Source organism: Rhipicephalus microplus, chromosome X, assembly GCF_043290135.1.
Source record: "Rhipicephalus microplus isolate Deutch F79 chromosome X, USDA_Rmic, whole genome shotgun sequence".
NCBI classification, from domain to species: Eukaryota; Metazoa; Arthropoda; class Arachnida; order Ixodida; family Ixodidae; genus Rhipicephalus; species Rhipicephalus microplus.
Window position 1 is genome coordinate 246,979,495 of NC_134710.1, and position 17,638 is coordinate 246,997,132.

Sequence of the window (17,638 nt, forward strand, 5' to 3'; positions counted from 1 at the left end):
GTTAGATGACACCCATCTCATGATTATCGTGTTTGCACCAGTCATATACAATACCTTCGTCATTCATTCACGTCAGGTAATAGCAAATTTGGTATATGTGAAGCTAGCGAAACGACCGCGAGCACACCACAATCGTGGTGTGTAGTCGTGACTTACATGACCTGTATGGCATGATTTTCACGTTACAGTTTGTTACTTATGTTCGCCATGCAGGCATGTCATACTATACCAGTTTCTCAATATGTCATACGAAACCACCGCAAGAGCAGCAAGACCATGGACTTGAATCATGACATACATGTTATGATTTTCATGTTATGTCTAGTCAGTTATGCTCGTCATACAGTGATATTATAGCATACCAATTTTGATATAGATACCATTATCGAAACAGCCCGGAGGGCTATAAGTCGTAGATGGCTAGATAGATAGATAGATAGATAGATAGATAGATAGATAGATAGATAGATAGATAGATAGATAGATAGATAGATAGATAGGTAGATAGATATATAGATAGATAGATAGATAGATAGATAGATAGATAGATAGATAGATAGATAGATAGATAGATAGATAGATAGATAGATAGATAGATAGATAGATAGATAGATAGATAGATAGATAGATAGATAGATAGATAGATAGATAGATAGATACGGTCATTGTCACCAAAGTTTGCTAAGAAAATTTTTACTTTGCGCCTGTCGTTACACTAGAGAAACTTTCAAGGTCGTAAACAGAACAGCACAATTGTCCAGCCTGGTGTAGATCTTGTGCCTTTGCATAAAACAGACAAACGCTAAAGACATCAACACTGCGCGTTCTTCTTAAATTGTGACAGCACTTCGAAGTACTCGTTCAAGCATTGAAGCCGTTGATTATCATTTCACACCTGTTAGGCTAATAAAAGTGGAAAATAATCAGAGTGATCTTTCTCATTCATTTCTTCGTTAATGCTTCCGCTGCGAGTCTTCGTTGGCCAAGGGAATCTCGAGATTATTTATTGCAGGATGCTTTCAAATCTACACAGTCGATGACGAATTAAGTTATCGACAGAGCGTAAACATTTGTCATTGATGATGCTTGAAGCCGCAGGTCAACTACCCCCAATTCCTTTCGTGCTCACGAGTAAGACATCAATAAAATCCGATGCGAAATAACCATTACGAAACAAGTTCCTTCGCGTTCGCCATAAATGCGTCGCACTCGTAGCGCGCTCACAAAACGTGATATGTTGGCAGCTTGTTTACACTTGTCATCCTTTTTTTTTTCACGCAACCTCTGCATCTTACTTTACAGCCCCGTCATGGTAGTCTAGTGACTAAGGTACTCGACTGCTGACACAGAGGTCGCGGAATCGAATGCCGGCTGCCGCGGCTACATTTTCGACTAAGACGGAAATGGTGTAGGCCTGTGTGCTCAGATTTGGGAGCACGTTAAAGAAACCTATGTGGTCGAAATTTCTGGAGCCCTCCACTACAGCGTCTCTCATAAACATAGGGTGGTTTTCAGACGTTAGACCTCACATACAAATCAATGCTCCTCATTTTAGCCCCTAGGGCAATGAAGTGCAATAAACTGCCACTGATTGTTTTGTTGCCTATAAAGGGATCAACATACTTTTCCTCGCCTCCGCTAGGCTTTATAAACCCGTAGGCCCACCACGCCTCGCTGAGTTGTCCGTCGCTAGACCACACAGCCGGGTAAGCTCACTCACTTCATTTCTTGCCTTTGAAGGCTTTCGCATCAGCCCCCAAGCTGACCAGCTCAGTTCGAGGGAGGTAGGTGATTCATGCCGTAGATGTTTGATCTCTGTGAGATTTTCTGAAAGCTGCCCCATTTATCACAGCGCTCAGCCCCGAGGAAACAATACTGTGTCATAAGAAGTCTGATCCCCCTACGCAGATGTTCGATGGCCCGTCGGAGTCGTCTTCGTTTTAAGCCATTTCGCTTCATAGTGGTTGCACTCATGCTGTAGTGTTACTAAATAGTCTTGAAGTTGTGAAACTTTGGCTAGTCTTTTGAATGAGTCATTATAAACATAAATCCCCGAAAGCATTTCTTTCTTAACTGTCTGCTGACCCGTACGTAAGAGCATTTGTTTTAAGCAAAGTGGGAAACGTTCCACCGATAGAGTTAAGATTGACCGGCAATGACACCAACCCCTTATTTTTCACGGCAAAAAAAAACACAAACATTAGTAAGGTGCTGAAGTCTTGTTAAAACTGTGTACTGACTTTGCTTTGATTTTCGTGAGTAACGGGCTGAAATAATAACGCTGGTCGATGGCTTAACGCTGGTCGATGGCTTGTAGTCATGTGGCCATGCTTGGGGCCCAAGAAATGGTTCATGTGCATGCATTCTTGCAATCTAACGAAAAGCTTGTCTCCGTTTAATGGAACTCCAACGCTGGGCAAGCCTGCTGGTAAAGCGAAATTCCACGTTATCTGTAAATTAAATTAGAAGCAGTTAACGTGTCAAACTATGTGTCGGCTGTGAAAATCTAACAGATAATTTTGTTTTAAATATAAATAAGGCAGCTTCGCCCTAGATGTGCCAAGCCTGAAGGTATAGTGTGGAACCTTGGGGTCTTTCTCTTTTTTGTGGTTTTTGCTTTCTTTCTTTTCTCTCTCGTTCCAGCGAAGCTGTATAAGCTGTCGCTAACTTGCGCTCCATCGTAAAAAGCTGCTGATAATGATAGTGATGACACCCTTTTGCTGATGGCGCTCACCCAGAAGAATGGGATGAACCAAGAACCGAGTGGCAGGATCTTCGGATCACCTATAAAGAAACACCTGAATCTGGACAACAAACACTATAACTTTAGTCTAAAAGAAGATATAGCTAAAGAATGAAAATTTTTATAGAGGGAACAGCCAGACTTACAGATGAGCTCTTTCGGAGAATTCAAAACGATCTGTAGCTGTTAATGTTCATAGGCAACTATGCACTAACGCTGTAATCTTTTTGTTTTAAATAGGTTATTAAACCCTGCGGAGTACAAAGCCTTGTGGCTATCACCTAATGTAGTTTTACAAAATGACAAAATTAACGCACCACTCATTTATAATTCTAACTTTTTAAGGGAAGCGATGACGTACCTCTTTATATGACGATCATGAAGCAGCACACACTCTTTTCATTTTAATTACAGCAAAGTTCTTTCCATCGTGTGAAACTCCTCAGGTGGATATGTGCCACAGAACTCAGCAAGTCCCATTGCCGTGTATAGACCTGGTGGTAGTGGTTAGAAGAGGAAGAAGGCGCCTAATTTCTGCAGCCTGATAGGGAGCACGGCGCAGTGCCTATAGACCTTTTCACTCAAAGCTTCCTGGGCCCCACCATAGTCCTATCTGCGCTGTTGTTTATGCGCATGCCCCCCTCCCCCCCTCCCCTAAAAGAAAGGAACTTACGATGCTGTGACATCGGCTTTTGTACTCTCGTGGAAAATCCCAGAAGGGAGAAAATCTTCCTGGCTGTAAAAATTGTCTTATATGTCAGCCGAAAACGAACACCTAAAAAAAGAAAGAAATTAAAAAAAACAAATAAAGATAGAAAGAATGAAAGAGAAGAAAGCGAAAAAAGCAAAAAGAGAGAAAGAGACAGAAATAAAGATAGAAAGACAGAGGAATACATAAAAAGCAGAACATTTTGAAAACAAACATACACGAAAAAGAAGGAAGAAATCTGAGAGCGGCACAAAAGTGAAAGAGACATTGGTATAACGAGAAACAAGGAAACGGAGAGAAAGAAGCAGAACGAGACAGAAAAAAAAGGGAAGAGCTAGAAAGAGAAAGAAATGAAAAAGGTAGATAGAAATAAATACAAAAGGACATGCCAGAAAGAGTCAAGAACAGAAAAGAAAAAGAGAGAGAAAAGAAAAAGAAAACGTGGCATATCCCCCTATATAGAAATTGGTATAACACTAAAGTGAAATGTGTCTTTACAGAGGTAGTTGAGTGTTTATTGCGCATTGTTTCAGCTACCGCAGCTCATTGCAAAGTCACGTTAGAGTAGGCAAGAAGCTTCGATCTTGCAGTTGTAACCTCAAGCAGAAAGCTCGCATGAAATCACCATACACAGGACGAGCCCGCACTAACAACGGTCACATATCGACATTTAAAGCGCGCTGTTCAAACAGGAAGACGCGCGAAACGAGCGCACAAGTATACGCTGAACAAGCGTGAACAACTGTCTCAATTCTTTCAGCGTGGTGTGTCAGCAGCGCACTCCTTTCGTAAACGCGGCTGCGCCAGTGTGCGCAGTGACCTTCGTTCCCTCCCGAATACAAGTCAAATACGCACGCGTGCAGGAGAAACAACTCACCGTGGAGGCGGCGCTTCGTGGAGGCGACGACCTTTGTATTGCGCCGAACGCTAAAACCCTTGATCTAGGAAAGTAGCGAGACTCTCCTCCACGCGCGCGTTTCCTCCTCTTTTCTCGCTCTCCCACCTTCGGCGTGCACAACATGCGGCGCCATTTTTCGCCGGGGCTCCCATGAACGCACCGCCGAATTTTATGAAGGCGCGTGACGTCATGACACTTGCGCACCTAAGTAGTGTACTGAATAAAAAAAATGGTGAACATAAGATGGAGAACACCGCAATGAACTTTTAGTAGAAGATTAGTTTCTGCCAAAAGCCGTGTAAATATGACTTGCTTCTTTAAAAGCAACTTCATGGAGAGCTCTATGGTGCAGTTTCTTTTTTTTAGATGATAACATACTTTACGTTCACATCATACATAGTTAGAAAAGGAGCAGGTAGCAGCAGCGACTCGCTACTATAAGATGGAGGTTTATGTTTCTGCTGAGGAGGCTTCCTCTGCTTGAAGGCAGGGTGGTGAAAAATAATGTTTGAACCACGTCGGGTTTCAAGATTTTTCCCCAAATTGTTGCAAAATACGTCGCCCAGAGGGGTCATCAATGGAATATAGCAAGAACGCATAGAAAGCAGCTGATGTATAATTTTTTTACAAAGGTTCTTCATCAGACGCCTTAGGTTCTTCATCAAACGCAAAATATGACTGTCGGCGTCCTGCAATCGTCAGGAACAGATGATGCAAAAATCATCACGAGATGACGTCCCCATATGACAGAAATTCATTACGTGTCGAAGATTCTGTGAAGTCATAATGAAGTCACACTGCCATTACTTGACCTACACAACGTGAAAACGGCTCATTTTCGCTATCAGAAAGTTAGGGTTTTTCTGGACAAATTTTTCAGGTAGTGCTTGTTTTTTATTTTTTTCGAGTGCCAGATCGCACTTTTGCCATGATTTTGCGAGTGATTACCCACTTCCTCCATAAAAAAGAATTCTATTTGGCGAAGATCCCCAGTGTCCCCAGTGTCAACACGATATATTCCTTCATTCACTCATTTTTTCTGCATTAATTTTCAACACACCCTAAAGATCATGATGAGTGCAATCGAGAAGCTGTATCATAGCAGTTTCACTGCGGAAAACAGTTTTTGTAGTTTGTTTCAGACTAAACAACAGTTGCCGACGTGCGATTTGATGGAGTCTCGGAAATATTCAGGACTTTAGGAAGAATCCTATTTTCATGAAAAGCACAGTTCGCTGCACAAAAACCGTGTTTCTCATGCAGGAAGAATACTCAAAACATGCAGCATTCAGTGCTGATTTCGTTCGAGAAATAAGAAAAGCACCGTAACTCAGAGAAAATGTGTTCTTTGAAGGAATTAAGTTCTTTTAGCTCATGTAGTGCAGGACCTGCTTCCTACAGAAACAATGGCGGTGCTCAAGAGAGGAAGCTTATACTCACCGTAGAATCCCTTAAAACGGCGTCGTAAGCATAGTCAAATATCATTGACACTTTTACTGCTTGAGTATTTTAATATAGTTGGCATATCTGCCTGTCATCATCAGCTTTCTGTGTCTTGACTACTTGAACTAAGTTAAAAGTGCTATATAAGCCCTCTGAGTCCTTTATGCATTCTGAGAATCCCAAAAAAGCTCGGTGAAAACCAGACGGTTTTCCCGGTAGTATTTCATCAGCAAACTGCAGCGTAGAAAGAAAAGCCGGGACACATTCTGGCTACACACTGCATTGCTGGATAATATGTATATATATATATATATATATATATATATATATATATATATATATATATATATATATATATATATATATATATATATATATATATATATATATATATAATGCTGACCCTAACGTGGATGAAGGCAGCAGACTGCACGTCGAATATCAAACTGTTTAATTGGGCCGATCTTGTCGCCACGAAAAACAAAATTCAGATTACAGAAAGACACTGGCACTGACAGCAGCGAGCAAAGCGTGTGTCCGCATTGATACACTCGCCATTTAATATTTTACCGTTATCGCTAGCAGCAATGAAGGTTCCAGATTCATCTGTAATGATCACGAAGTGGGCGTAATATAAAAAAGATTTACTGCAGTCTTGAAGCTTCTCGAACACTGTAGGCGTGGTTTGTGCTGAGAATTACTGACAGTGAAATAGCGATAACAGAACTTGAGAAGGCAATGTGGCATTGCCTATGTCTCCGAAAAAGGCATCGTCTCGATGTCTTAACAAAAGACGAAAGTACAATAATAACTAATATAAACAAAAAGTACAAGCAATAAAGCACAGCAAAAACAAAAAATACAGCCCTCAGGTTCGCGCAATAATGGCTTAAGGTATACGGCATGGTCGACTGTTGGTCGAGCATGGCGCCGTCGAGAATTCGTAATGCCGTCGGGAACAACCTCGTAGTCAAGTCGGCGGAGACGTCGAACTACTCTGTATGGTCCGAAGTACCGTCGCAAACATTTTTCACCATGTCCGCGTCCGCGTCCATACCTAGACACGGTCCCCAGGCTGGTACTCCACGAAGCTTCGTCGAAGATTGTAGCGGCAACTGTCGGTTGCCTGCTGATTCTTGATGCGCAGGTGGGCGAGTTCACGAGCTTCTTCCGCGCGCTGAAGGTAGACGTTGACGTCGAGGTTTTCTTCACCAGCGACATTTGGCAGCAGCGTCGAGCGTCGTTGTAGGGTTCCTTCGGTAGACCAACTTGTATGGTGACATATGCGTCGTCTCTTGCACTGCCGTGTTGTATGCGAAGGTCACGTACGGAAGGATGACTACCTACGTTTTGTGCTCGACGTCGATGTGCATTGCCAGCATGTTGGCGATGGTTTTGTTTTCCCGCTCAGTGAGGTCATCGATCTGTGGACGGGTGGTCTGGCGATGGTTCTTCTGGGTGTACCTCAAAATTGCTCGAGTTAGGTCTGCCGTAAAGGCCGTACCTTTGTCGGTGATGAGGGCCTCTGGCGCGCCATGACGTAGAACGATGTTTTAACGAAGATTATGGCTACCCCAGATGCACTGACTTTGGCAAGGCTTATGTCTCAACGGAAGGTGTGAGGTAGTCCGTAGCAACGATGATATATTTGTTTCCTGAAGTCAAGGCGGAAAACACTCTTAGGAGGTCCATGCAGATTTGCTGGAATGGTCAGCGTAGTGGCTCCATTGGCTGTAGAAGTCTGGCCTAGTCGGCGGTGTCTTCCGTCGCAGGCAATCTCAGCAAGACTTCACGTGACGAGCAAAGTTGCAAGCAAGGCGAGGCCAGTAAATATTTTCCTGTATTCTGCCGAGCCTGTGGGAAACACACAGGTGTCCGGCCGTGGGGTAGTCGTGCAATGCCTGGAGTACATCTGGTCACAATATGCAAACGAAAAGACGATAAAGTACTTGGCTCAACGTGCCGAGAAGTTTTTCTTTTGGACAATGCTGTTTCGCAAGACAAACGACGTCAGTGCCCACATGAATACCTTTGGGACACGGCAGCACTGTACTCGAGGTATTCCATAACACTCCTGTATTCCGGATCAGCTCGTTGTCGTTTAGCGAAGTCGTCGGTGTTTACGGTTTCCAAGAAGCAGTCATCATCCTGTTCCTCCTGCAGTGGTGCATCGAACGCGGCACGAGACAGGCAGTCGGCGCCGGAGTGCTTTCTTCCTTACTTGTGAGCGATGGAAATTTCACGGTCTTGCAGTCTTGGGCTCCACCTTGCGAGACAACCCAAAGGGTTTTTTCAAGTTTTTCCAGTCAACATAAGGCGTGGCGGTCACTTACAACTTTTAAGAGCCTGCCGTAAAGGTAGGGGCAAAAATTGGATGTAGCCCATAAGATGGCAAGGTACTCCATTTGCGTTGAAGAGTAGTTGGTCTCTGCCTTTGATAGAGACTGGCTAGCATAACTGATGACCCTTTCCTGTCCGTCAGTCCTCTGCATAAGAATGGTGCGGAGTCCTACTCTGCTTGCGCCGGTATGCATATCTGTTTCGGCGAATTCGTCGAAAGGGGCAAGTAACAGATGCGTCTGCTTGCATCAATTTCTTTCTTGAAATATTTGTTGCTGCGGTGTTTCCCCCTTTAATTTCATGATGGACGTGGTAAGGTTAGTGAGTGGCTCAGCGATCCGGGCGAAGTTTTTGATGAACCGCCTGTTATGGCGCAGAGGCCGAGAAATCGACAGACGGCTTTTTTGTCGGTAGGTGGAGGGAATGCAGCGATGATAATTGTCGTCTGCGCGTCGTGGCGTACACCGAGCTTGCTCATTACGTACTGCAAGAACATAAGTTCGTACGCGAAAAGGCACTTCTCTGGAGAGTGATTGATATGTGGGGTTTAACGTCCCAAAACCACCATATGATTATGAGAGACGCCGTAGTGGAGGACGCCGGAAATTTTGACCACCAGGGGTTCTATAACGTGCACCCAAATCTGAGCACTCGGGCCTACAACATTCCCGCCTCCATCGGAAATGCAGCCGCCGCAGCCGGGATTCGAACCCGCGACCTGCGGGTCAGCAGCCGAGTACCTTAGCCACCAGACCACCACGGCGGGGCTTCTCTGGAGAGTGAGTCCGGAGGTCTTGATTGCTTGAAGTACAGCTTCAAGGTGGCGGAGATGCTCGTCGAAGCTCGAGAAAAAGACGACGACATCGTCCAACTACACGAGGCAAATCTGTCACTTTAACCCACCCAGTACAGTATCCATGACACATTGGAAAGTTGTGGGAGCCGAGGAAAAATCAAAAGGCATCACCTTAAATTCAAAGATGCCATCTGGTGTTTTAAAGGCAGTCTTCTCTCGGTCTCTCTCGTAAATTCAGTTTGCCAATAGCTGGTCTTGAGGCGCATTGACAAAAAATACCTGACGTTGTGGTGTCGAGCGAAAGTGCCGTCTATCTGTGCGAGAGGATACACATTTTTCTTTGCTATTTTGTTGAGGTGACGATAATCGACGCAGAAGAGTAGTGAGCTGTCCTTCCTTACCAGCCCCACAGGTGACGCCCATGGACACTTGGAAGGTTGTATGATGTCGTTGCATAGCATGTCGTCGACTTGCTTCTTTATTGCCTCCCGTTCTCTAGTCGAAACTCTGTACGGGCTCTAACAGAGTGGCCTGGTACTCTCCTCTCTTATGATGCCATGTTTCGCTATTAGTGTCTGCCAAGTTTTCAACAGCGACTAGAAGCAGTCTTCGTATTGCCAGAGCAGGATTTTCAGCCGTTCTTGCTTATCCTTCGGAAGTCTCCGGTTATCATCGAAATTTTCGTGGAGACCTCAATTCATCGAAGCAGAGTCAGAAGACTCAGCGAGTTTTATAACATTGCTGGCTTCCACAATTTCTTCAAAATAGGCAACAGTCAAGGCTTTTCCCACGTCTTCGCAATCGTCGCTGAAGTTCATGAGCATAACTATTGCTTTCCCCTCTGTTATCTTGGCTATTCCCGTTTCGAAGCAAATCTCGCGGTTGATTAAAAGTTACTGGTTGCTTTCAGCGACCCCTTGCAGGTCTGTTGATTTCTGAGAGCCGACAAAAATGTCGATGCTGAAGCGAAGGGAACGGTGATTTGATGTTCGAGTACATCCAAGGCCTGCTTTCCGAGTGGCATGTGCGGCAGTAGGGCTTGTTCTGTTGATAGCGCTATTGAGTTGGATCTCAGATCGATCACTTCACCATGAAGGCTTAAGAAGTCTATACTAAGGATTACATCTCCTGAGAACCGCTGTATAGTACTAGCTCACGGGGCAAAACCGGCTGTTAACGCAGACTCTCGCTGTGCAGATTCCCTCCGGCATTACTAGGTGGCCTCCAGCTGTTCTTATTTCGGAACCTTCCAAGGCGTGCTTGACTATCTTTATTTCGTGGCGAACACTCCACTTATGACAGAATAGTATGCTCTGGTGTCGATGAGAGCTGTCACCTTGAGGCTGTTGATAAGAACGCCAAGATCGCTAGTTCGTCGTCTCATGTTGCAGTTAGGTCGTGGCGTCGGGTTACGGCTACGTCGGATTGTTCCGCTGCTTCAATGTTGCGTATTATTCTCTTTCATCCAGCGGCTGTAGTAGTGAGAGCGGAGGGAAGAGTGGCACGTACATTTCAGGGCTCCTTTTTTTGTTATACGCAAGAATAATGATGTCTAACAGGCAATTATGCTATAAGGAAAGTATAGGGCTTGTTCTTAGAAGTAGTTGTAATATAAATGTGAAGAAAGTTGAGCGGACGAAAGGATAACTAGCCGTGGGCAGAAACTCAACATACGATCGTGCAATAACGCCTCCGATACTCTGAACTACCACGGCAGCTATCCCCCGTCCACTTTATGGGGTAAGTATGTGCATTAAACATAGGAGCGTCAGTCAGCGCCGCCCGTAGTAGGATGTATCTAAATCTTTCAGTAAATTCCACTACGATGTACGGTTTATGATGGTCCCTGGAGATGACAGCCTTGACCAAGGACAGCCTCTTTGAACAAAAATAATAAAGTAAAACAAACGAATAAACAACACACTGCTGTCTGAAGATATATTCAGTGTTAGGAAAACCGTAAGTTTTTGCTGAAATCTGCCGGTGAAAATTAGATTTCCATCCGCCCTTGAATGTTGCCGCATTATCTTACCCGAGGTTCAAAAATGTCGCTCTTTTACTGCTCCCAGTATAAGAGTGCCCATGCGTTTAGCGTTTTGCACCTGAACATCGACGGCACATTACTGGAATAAACAAATCAAGCGTTACGCCGGCCACCCACGCCGTCTGGTTATGATGCGCGCACGCACAACACGGCTTGCAGTGTCCATCGCCTTCACAGCCGAAAAACGTTTTACTGTTGTCGATGCTCACGACAGAATTGTCATCCCTGAATAATGGGCCGGCAAAGCATTGAGCTCTCGCTGAATCCCAGAGCCTAGAAAAGGCTTTGAATACAGCACCGCCGAGAAAGCAGGCGCCGCATTTCGAACGCCGCAGCTTCTTCGGCCTACTGCCGTCGTTTCAAAAAAATTTGAATCCCACACGCGTTTCGCAAGAACTTCTTCCCAGCAAGCCGAAAGTGCGTATACATAGAATCGGGATGGGTGACACCGGCTCTTTGCTTTGCCGTGCGAAATACAAAGGTTCTGTATTCTCGCATTATACACTCTCTGTAAGGCAATATCGCCAAGCTTAAAATAACCTCGGCTGTGCTCTAGCTTCAAAAATAAAGAAATAAAAAGAAACAAACATAAAAAATAACATCGAATTTTCTAGAGCACGGTAGTAACAATATACGACTTGGCTCAAAAACGAATGGACATGGTAACACCGATTTACGCTGTCGTTTCTGCGTTGTATATATATTCCTGTTATTATTTGCGAGTAAACGGGTATACACCACGGAAACAAGAAAGGCAGCGTGCGTAGTCTGTATATCTATATAAACCGCGTGGTACTCGGCGCACAATTTCTCGCGTTTCGCGTTCGTTCTGGACATAATAAAATCACGGAACGCGAGTCAATATAACATGCTCACGCTGGCATTTCCCGTGTTTACGACGAGCTCGATATCAACTCTCTTGTTTATGTCGATTCGAGCGCTCTTCTATAGGAAGAAGGCAACGTTTCCGTAGCTTAGGTGGCCTTTATATTACATGTCGTGCTCAACATATAATGTGAGGCTATTTCAACCCTTCCCTTTAAAGGCGCAAATATGCAGCTGTGTTGGAAGCGAACGTGATGCCTACGAGTGGTAAGGAAATTATTCGTTTTTGATATACCGGTTAAAGTAATACACGTTTTGTATTTTGGAGGTTGAATGAAGATTCGATGCAGCAAAAAAACTTTTAAAAAAATAGCCGGCAAACGAAGTAAGCTAGTTTATAGAAAGTAAATACTATTTCCAAGTACGAAAATCGACGTTCACACCAAATGGGTGGTGAAACGTCGCCTCTACAAAGGGTGAAATGGCTGGGAGTCTCGTAAAATAAAAACTTGTTTCTCTGGCTGCGGACCAATCGTATCACTACAAATATCTGCCCTGCCATGAAGCAATAAGAACCTGGCACTTCCGAGCAACAAACCATGCAGATACGCACCTATAGGTCCAAGTGATGGACCACTTGATTGATATGTGGGGTTTAACGTACCAAAACTACTATTTAATTATGAGAGGTGGCGTATAGGGGAGGGTTCCGAAAATATCGACCACCTGGGGTTCTTTAACGTGCAAGCAAATCTCAGCACATGGGCATATATAATTTTCGTCTCTATTGAAATGGCAGGGACCGAAGCAGGGATTCAATCCCGCGACTTGCAGTTCAGCAGCTGGGTGTGCCTTAGCCACTAGACCACCTCTGCGGTTCCACAGTGAAGAATTGATTGATTGATTAATATGAGGGGTTTAACGTCCCAAAACCACTATATGATTATGAGAGACGCCGTAGTGAAGGGCTACAGAAATTTCGACCACCTGGGGTTCTTTAACGTGCACCCAAATCTGAGCACATGGGCCTACAATATTTCCACCTCCATTGGAAATGCAGCCACCGCAGCCGGGATTCAATCCCACAGCCTGCGGGTCAGCAGCCGAGTACCTTATCCACTAGACCTGTGCGACCGGGCCACAGTGAAGGGTTGAGTAAGCGTAAGAAAAGGTGAGGAGGACGAATTATGGAAGCTTGACTGTGGTTTAGGAGTGACGTTTCATGATAGCCGGTTGATTTACTACCAAGCAGAGAAAATTATGCGGCGAAAATAGTGTAGGAAAGCATTGCTTTCCAGTCTTCAAGTACTGAAGATTCGCAAGTTGGCGTATGATGAAATCGCAAGAAAGCTCTTATACTGAGAGCGCAGCTCTGTTTGAGCGTGAAGAAAAAGAAACCAATGAAGAAAGGAAATACAGACGACTAGATGAGCGATATAGCTCCAACTTTTGTTTATTGCATGACCCTACAGCGCAATATAATGATCACCTGGTTGAACACGTGTACCACGCACTTTACAAACACCTTTAGCGTGTGGCGTAGCCCACGTGACAGAAAATGTAGCTTGAAGCAGACTGTCAAAATAACAATTCTATATCAGTACATCACTACCCACGCCCAAGAAAATTGAGCTCTTTTTCAGATAAGGCTACGATTGGCATACTCACAGACAGTTTCGCACATTATTCGATAGATTCGCCTAAATAATTTCTCGTGTCAACTGGTTACGGCTGTGGCCAAAAAGGTTACATTGGTACAACAAGAGAGTATATACACAAGTCTTACAATGCATAGCCCGAAAACTACCAGAAGAAACGTTGTTTTTCACATTGTGACAATTCTCGCGCAGACGATCATTGACGCATCTACCAGTCTGTCCTATCTAAACCACGTCGTATGACAGGCAGCTAAAGAACACTCAACAAACCTAGTCACATGCTTCTTCCCACAGGTGGGTTGCGACTCCTTCTTAGCATTGGTGAGTTTTCATAGTTGAATTATTTTTCGAGGGGTCGAGAACACTACGCGAACGTATTCTCTCAGGGCTATCTTTTTCAAATAGTGTGAAATGTTGTGCACATACGTAATGACAGTAGTTCTTGCAGCATCGGGCTCATGGCCGGTACGGCATCACAGCATCAGTCTTACGGCGGGTACGATCGCAGGACAATGGTCCTGCGGCTATACTCACCTACATGGACCACGCAACAAGCGCTCAGCCACTAAAACTTGCACTAACACCGAATTGCCTGTCGTGGATAAGCGCTTGCTTCCTCCTGCAACCGAGCAGCCAAAGCGGGGTGGAAGACTTCATCAGGGCATTTTTGAAGCACAGCCTGGTCATTCCTAGTTTGATTAGGTTCGAATGCGCTAAATTATATTGCAGGAGAGGCTTTACCGAGTGTTGCTCATAACACCAGTAAGTATGCTCTATTGAACAGAACTGGCGAAGGACGAGAAAGTGGATTGTGCCTTTTTGCGGTATTTCACATGCGACGTCAAGTGGTACTGGACACTTCTTAATGACTGGCAGAATTTCTGCTACCTGTAGTTCAACGTCAACTGAGGCACACTAAATGATAAACGAAAAGCATTGCGCACTCTCGTCTTAGCGAGTTTATCGGACAGAATAACATAAAGTTGGGCGAGAAAAAAAAATTGCCTAGTATAGGTGCAATGCACCAACCTATGCATACCCCCGTCTTTTCTAGACAAATTGTATCAATCTGTTTAATCTCTTTGATTCCTGATCATCTCTGTTCATTAGAACATACTTGCTGGGGCTATGAACCTCAGTCGCAAAAGCCTCTTCTGCAGTACAATTCAGCCGAATTGAAGCTAATTAAATGAGGCATTGTGAGGCTGTGATTTTGTGAATGAAGTCATGCCATGACTTCATGGCTGCTCGTTTTGTGTTAGAAAGCAAGTGCTTATTCGTGGCAGGCTATTTGGTGTTAGTGCAAGTGTCAGTGGCTGAGTGCGTCTTGCATGGTTCACGTAGGCGGGTACGGCCGCAGGACAACGGTGAGTGCGATGCAGGAAAAATCAGTGTCATTCTGTATGCGCACGAAAGTTTACGCTATTTGAAAAAGACAGCCCTGAGAGAGTACGCTCGTGTAGGGTTCTTGGCCCAGAAAAACTAAGTCGACTATGTAAGCTTAGAAATTCGAAGAAGGAGTAGCAACACACCTGTGGAAAAAGCATGTGACTATAAGTTTGTTTAATGTTCCCAAGCTGTTTTGTACATATTCCCTCTGTCGTGCGACGTGGTTTAGATAGGACAGATTGGTAGGTGTGTCCATGATCATCTGCGCGAGTGTTGTAACAATGTGAAAAACAAGGTTTGTTCTGGTATTTTTCTGGCTATGCATTGCAAGACGTGTGCATGTACTCGCTTGTTTGACCAATGTATCCTACTGGGCCACCGCCATATTCAGTTGACACGAGAAATTATTGAGACGAACTCTGTAGAAAAATGCGCAAAGCTGTGTGTGTGCGTACGCCTTCATACTTGGGAAGCAAAAACAGCGCAAAAATATAGACAAGGACAAAGGAAGAGACGATACCACGCTGAACTCGCAACTAAACTTTATTGAAAGATACACGCACATATATCAAGCATTTGACCCGGTCACGTGGACAACCAAAGGCATCTGCGCTGAACTCGCAACTGAAGAACAACAACTCTGCCCCACCCATCACAAGTGAAGATGGCAAGACCTTGCCTGTTGCAGCATGTGCTCAAAAACTGAACACCTACTTCTCTCAAGTTTTCACTGCTGAGCGACCACTAGATAGCTCTCTTTATTTGCCGTCACTAACCGTTCAACACCCGTTTTCCGCTATCGTAATCACTACGCATGGCGTAGCCTGCGCAATAGATCGTTTGGCACTCAAGACTAGCCCCGGACAAGACGGAATTAGCGCGAAACTTCTAAAATTAACAAGTCCCTTTTCGTCATACTTTCTTTGTTTGATTTTTCAACAATCACTTGATTCAGGATTTATACCAGATGATTGGAAATCAGCGCATGTGACCCCAATTTTTAAGACTGGTGACAATACAGTTTCCAATAACTACAGGCCAATTTCACTAACATCAATCTGTTGTAAATTACTCGAACACATATTATTCACGCATATAATGAACCACCTTAATCTGAATAAACTGCTCCTAAACAGCCAACATGGGTTTCGTAAAGATTCATCTTGCCAAACACAACTCTTTGAATTGGTAACTGACCTTCATTCTTCTCTAAACGTGTCCCGTCCTGTTGATGCAATTTTTGTTGATTTCTCGAAAGCCTTTGATCGCGTGCCACATAAACGTCTGTTCCTGAAAATTCGCCAACTCCAACTCTACCAAAACACAACACGATGGATAGAAAAAGTTTTAACCAATCGTTTCCAGACAGTCAAGTTAAACAATCATATTTCTAACCAAACACGTGTTTCATCTGGGGTCCCTCAGGGGTCAGTGTTAGGTCCTCTTTTATTCCTGATTTACATCAATGACATAGCATGCAGTCTAAAATCACCAATTCGCTTGTTTGCGGATGATTGCGTAGTGTATAGAGAAATATCTCATCCAGACGATACAATTATCTTACAATCTGATCTTATTAGGCTAGAGGAATGGTGTAGCCGCTGGCAAATGGAAATAAATGTAGAAGAAACCAAACACATAATGTTTAGTCCTACCCCCGAGACAGTTCCCGCTAACTACAAAATAAATGATACTCCAATAGATTCGGTTCAATCGTTTAAATACTTAGGTGTGTTCTTTACGGCGAATTTAAAGTGGACGTGCCACATAGAATACATATCTACTAAAGCCCTTAAAAAACCCGGCCTTCTCAAAAGGCGCCTACATTTAGCCACCAAGGAAACCAGGTTTCATGCATATAATTGTCTTATCCGGCCCTCACTAGAATACGGTTCAATCATATGGCATCCTCAGGGCGCAAACCTAACTAACCTTTTGGAATCTGTCCAGAACAAGGCAACCCGGTTCATCACGTCCTCGTACTCACGTTATCAAAGCGTATCTTCTTTAAAGAATTCACTTCATCTTCCCTCGCTTGCCATGCGCCGAAAGTTGGCTCGACTATCTTTTTTTCATTCGCTGTACCACAGTAGCACGCCGTTTTCCCAGCTTCATATCATTCCACCACCTCATATCTCCGCCCGGACAGACCACACTTTCAAAGTTAAACCAATTTTCGCTAAAACAGAAAGATATAAAAACTCTCCTTTAGTCCTTGCAATCGCAGAATGGAACGTGTTACCTGCTCACATCGCAGAACTGTCCGATTCATCATCTTTTCAACATGCACTCAAAACCTTTCTTGAAGTTCTTTGATGACGCATAAATCTCTATTTTGTTTTTTTTCTATGTTTCTCTCTGTATTTTTTTCTTTTTCTTTTTTTTGCACACTGTTGTTGAGTGTACTGATCGCGCTTTTTTGTCCTTGTTTACTGTTTTAAAGTGCATTTCGCGTGAACCCCTTTTTTCATTCAATGTAATCTATTGTTGTTTGGCGTTGTTTCTGGATTGCACTTTCAGTTTCTCGATGCAGTAGACATGTATACCATCTCTGCCTTCATTTATGTTCTGTACTGTACTTGTGATCATAACCCCACTCTATCCCCCCCTATGTAATGCCCATTCGGGCCTTTAGGGTATTTAAAATAAATAAAGGAAACCAGGTATGAAACAAGCCTAATCATACTGATAATCAACACGTGTGTAACAACCACGAAAAAACACAAAAAACGTGCCTTCCTACTTGCGGAAAAATTATGAAACGGTCCCCAACAAACTAACTATCACTTTAAC

The 17,638-nt window shown here is 44.0% G+C and overlaps 1 protein-coding gene and 1 long non-coding RNA gene across 2 annotated transcripts in view; one reads left to right on the forward strand and one right to left on the reverse strand.

Annotated features, from left to right (window-relative positions):
• Nucleotides 1-17,638, reverse strand: part of LOC119187234 (RYamide receptor) — a 452,287-nt gene that overhangs the window by 429,717 nt on the left and 4,932 nt on the right. The window lies entirely within an intron of this gene.
• LOC142776053 (uncharacterized) overlaps nt 1,685-17,638 on the forward strand; it is a 32,059-nt gene continuing 16,105 nt past the window's right edge. Inside the window, exon 1 of the long non-coding RNA XR_012887262.1 lies at nt 1,685-1,706. This is a non-coding gene — a long non-coding RNA (uncharacterized LOC142776053). The remainder of the gene's footprint in view (nt 1,707-17,638) is intronic.